The sequence below is a fragment of the Capricornis sumatraensis genome, chromosome 20 (assembly GCF_032405125.1).
Source record: "Capricornis sumatraensis isolate serow.1 chromosome 20, serow.2, whole genome shotgun sequence".
Classification (NCBI taxonomy): domain Eukaryota; kingdom Metazoa; phylum Chordata; class Mammalia; order Artiodactyla; family Bovidae; genus Capricornis; species Capricornis sumatraensis.
Window position 1 is genome coordinate 59,052,231 of NC_091088.1, and position 4,585 is coordinate 59,056,815.

Consider the following 4,585-nt stretch of genomic DNA (forward strand, 5'->3'; position numbering starts at 1 on the left):
TGAATTTGGGGAATGACACAAGTCAGCACGTAACAATAAGAAACTTTGGCCTGGAAAGACTGTGGTGGTTTTATTTTTTTGGGGGGGAGGCATACCATGGGGCATAAGGGATCTTAGTTCCCCAACCAGGGATTGAACTCATACCTCCTGCATTGGAAGCACAGAGTCTTAACCACTGGACAACCAGGGAAGTCCCCTCGAGAGACTGTTGACACAAATCTTTCCCAGACAGGTGAGGAAAGGTTCTGATTAGGTTTCAAGAATGTAAGATCCAAACAAACAGGAACCAGTGCCTGACTGTTCACCGCTGTGTCTCCATCGCCCTGAACTGTGTGTGGCACCGAGGAGAAGCTAAGTGTTAGTTGAATGAATGGGTAAATGAAAGAACAAATGAGAAGACTGCCTGTCAGGGGCCACGTTAACCCCACTGTTTTCGGTTGATCTCTTCTGGAATGTAACTTCACCCTGCGGTCATAATTCCTACAAAGCATGTTCTAAATGTTGAGGGTGGGAAATTTTATTTATCCATTGCATGTTTTTAAAATAGGAAGTAAAGCTCATTGCTCTGGCTGCAAATATTTAACTCCCTGATGAAAGCATCACTGATCCTGTTATGATTAACTCACTTCGTCCAGAAAGTGGGGAGTCTCCTGGCATTAAGAAATGGATGTGTGCTTATTTCCTCCTTTTATAAGTTTATGCAAATAAAAGGAAAATAAGGTTATAGTAGCTTCATTTCCACATCAGCTACCTGGTCTCTGTGGATATTTGAGCTTGGGAGCCCTGCTCTAGCATAATCCAGGAATGAACATGGATCAGCCTGGTGTGTCTTGGCTACAAGTTACAGATAACCAAACTGACAGCAGACATAAACAATAAGGACATTTCTCAGCTTTTTAATTAAAATTTTGGAGGAAAGAGGCTTCTGGATTTAATCAAGCATGTTACTTAGAACCAAGAATCTATTCCTCCACTTGTTGGCTTTTGCCTTCCACCTTGTTGCCTTATGGTTACAAAATGGCTGCCAAGCTCCAGGCATCACCTTCTCACACAACAAGCAAAAAAGCAAGGAGGTAGGGGTGATGACAGAATCTTTTCCTCTCATGCCTCTCCTCTTTTATCCAGCAGCAAAAATAATTCCCCAAAGCTTCCAGCACACTCATTGCCCAGAACTAGGTTACCACATACCAGTAGCTGCAAGTGGGTCTGGAAAACAGTGGAGCTGACCTTTTTAGCTATTATCAGTTCAGTTCAGTCGCTCAGTCATGTCCAACTCTCTGTGACCCCATGGGATGCAGCATGCAAGGCCTCCCTGTCCATCACCTATATAGTATCATAGCAATACATGGGAAGAGGTTAGAAGTGGTTGTCAGATTATCCAATCAACATTATTAATGACTGAGGTGAATTCATGCACAGTGCAAAAATAATTTTTAAACATTAAAAGAAAGCGAGAGAGATAAAGATGTCCCTTCTCTCCTGCACTTTCAATGAGAGGGATTCTATTTTGCATCATAAATCCTTCTAAAGAATCAGCTTCAGGCAAGGGAACTCCCTGGCAGTCCAGTGGTTAGGGCTCTGTGCTTTCACTGTCAAGGACACTGGTCTGGGAACGCAGCCAAAAGACAATAAATCAATCAGTAAATCAAATCAGCTTCGATAAACTGACAGATTGAAAATAACCCCAAAACATTCATCTTATTTTCCTTTACAACCAGAAAGGCTTGAGTGAATTTTTCTGTTACCAACCACCTCTGTTCTCTGTTCACTGAAGCCTGTCCTGGGAAAGAGATTTTGAACAGGAGTCTTGGAGATTCTCTTAAAAATTGTTGCAATTTCCAAAGAAAAATAACCTCTCAAAGAAGCCTAGGTTTCTGACTGGCTGTCTTCCTTGATTATTTGTTGCCATGGTGATAGCAAGACTAAATAGCCTTTGTGTATTTTTTTTTAATAATAAGTAACTGTAGGTCTTCTCTATCAAATCAGGAAAAGATTATTTCTATCTTTCCACAAACATTACGAAATAAAGGCCCAAGTCTTTTCTAGACTTGATTTTAGATAAAGAAATTGAAAGACTCAGACGTCCCTGGTGGTGCAGTGGTTAAGAATCAGTCTGCAGATGCAGGGGAAATGGGTCCCATCCCTGATCTGGCAGGATCCCACATACCACAACTACTGAGCTTGCACTCTAGAGCCGTCTCCCCACAATTAGACAAGGCCCGAGCACAGCAATGAAGACCCAGTGCAGCCAAAAATAAATAAATGAATAATTTTTTAAAATAAAAAGTCCCATCTCAACTAAAATAACAAAAGCATTTAGCAGTGTCTGATCCTCTGCCTGCTCTGTTAGTTGCTCAGTCGTGTCCAACTCTTTGCGACCCAGTGGACTGTAACCCGCCAGGCTTCCCTGTCCATGGAATTTTCCAGGTAAGAATACTGGAGTGTGTAGCCATTCCCTTCTCCAGGGGATCTTCCCAACCCAGGGATCTAATGAAATCTGGGTCTCCCGCATTGTGGGCAGATTCTTTACCGTCTGAGCCACTAGGGAAGCACAAAATGTGTAGATGGAGGTACTGGGGATTGAACCCAGGGCCTCATGCATGCTAAGCATGCGCTCTACCACTGAGCTATACCCCCAGCTGTTTCTCCAGTGTCAGGTATTAATATTAAATCCAGTGCACTATCTGGTGGCCAGTGGGAGAACAGCAGGATTGTATTTATTTAAGTTGTTGTAGACACTGTTATGGTAGCCCTAACAAATAGATGGGGAAACAGTGGAAACAGTGACAGACTTTATTTTGGGGGACTCCAAAATCACCGCAGATGATTGCAGCCATGAAATTAAAAGATGCTTACTCCTTGGAAGGAAAGTTAAGACCAACCTAGATAGCATTTTCAAAAGCAGAGACATTACTTTGCCAACAAAGGTTCGTCTAGTCAAAGCTATGGTTTTTCCAGTGGTCATGTATGGATGTGAGAGTTGGACTGTGAAGAAAGCTGAGTGCCGAAGAATTGATGCTTTGGAACTGTGGTGTTGCAGAGGACTCGTGAGAGTCCCTTGGACTGCAAGGAGATCCAACCAGTCCATTCTGAAGGAGATCAGTCCTGGGTATTCTTTGGAAGGACTGATGCTAAAGCTGAAACTCCAATACTTTGGCCACCTTATGTGAAGAGTTGACTCATTGGAAAAGACTGATCCTGGGAGGGATTGGCGGCAGGAGGAGAAGGGGACGACAGAGGATGAGATGGCTGGATGGCATCAGGGACTCGATGGACATGAGTTTGAGTGAACTCCGGGAGTTGGTGATGGACAGGGAGGCCTGGCGTGCCACAGTTCATGCGGTCGCAAAGAGTCGGACACGACTGAGCGACTGAACTGAACTGAGCTGAATAATACAACAGGCTCGTTCCTGGCAATTTTAGACTGATTGGGCCAGAACCCCTGATTGCTTTGACCAACAGAATATGACAGAAGTGGCATTATGCCAGTCCAGGACCTAGCTTTTAAGAGGACAAGCAGTTTCATCTTGATCTCTTGGAGACTTGAGCCGCCATGTAAGAAAAGCAACTACCAGCCGAGCTCCCCAGGTGGCGCTAGTGGTAAAGAATCCGCCTGCCAATGCGGGAGATGCCGGAAACTCGAGTTCCATCGCTGGGTCGGGAAGATGTCCTGGAGAAGAAAACGGCAACCCACTCCAGTATTCTCGCCTGGGAGATTCCAGGGACAGAGGAGCCTGGCAGGCTACAGTTCACGGGGTCGCAAAGGGTCAGACACCACTGAGCTCACACAGGTACACACATAAGGGCATCGTGCTGTGACAAAGCCCTGGAGAATGAAAGGTCCAGACCTGTGAAGGAAGAATTGGTGTGCTTTGCCTCCTATCATACATTTATGTGGGTAAATGTAAAATTAAGTTTGAGCATTTTCAGGGTTTTTGTAACAGCTTAATTGGTATGTAATTCACATGCCATAAAACTCACCCTTTTCAAGTGTACTACTCAGTGGCTTGGGGTATATTCCCTGAGCTGCACAACCACCAGCACCATCAATTTTAGAGCATCTTTCATCACCCGAGAACAGAAATATTGAAGTATTCAAACAAAAACTTGTATATCTATGTTCACTGTAGCCTTATTCATGATGGCCAAAAGGTAGTAACAGCCCAAAGGGCCATCAACAGATAAATAAATAAAGTATGGCAGGAGACTTTCCTGGTGGTCCAGTGGCTAAGACCCTGGGCTCCCAAAGCAGGAGACCTGGGTTCCATCCCTGGTCAGGGAACTAGATCCTACATGCTGCAACTAAAAGATCCTATATGCCACAACTAAGGCCAAGGGCAGCCAAATAAATATTTTTTAAAAATCCGAAGTTCGGCGTATCCATAGAATGGAACGCTGTGGTTATTTAGTCGCTAAGTCGTGTCCGACTCTTTACGGCACCACAGACTGTATCCTACATTGCAGGCAGATTCTTTACCACTAAGCCACCAGGGAAGCCTACAGTGGAATATTATTCAGCCATAAAAAGGAACGAAGGACTGATATGTGCTACTTCTTTTTGCCCTCTCCATCCTTCCTGGCTCTT

The 4,585-nt window shown here is 44.3% G+C and overlaps 1 non-coding gene across 1 annotated transcript; it reads right to left on the reverse strand.

Moving 5' to 3' along the window:
- Positions 1-2,565: 2,565 nt before the first annotated feature.
- On the reverse strand, positions 2,566-2,637 carry TRNAA-AGC (transfer RNA alanine (anticodon AGC)). The gene has a single exon. It is a non-coding gene; the product is annotated as a tRNA-Ala (tRNA).
- Positions 2,638-4,585: the final 1,948 nt, after the last annotated feature.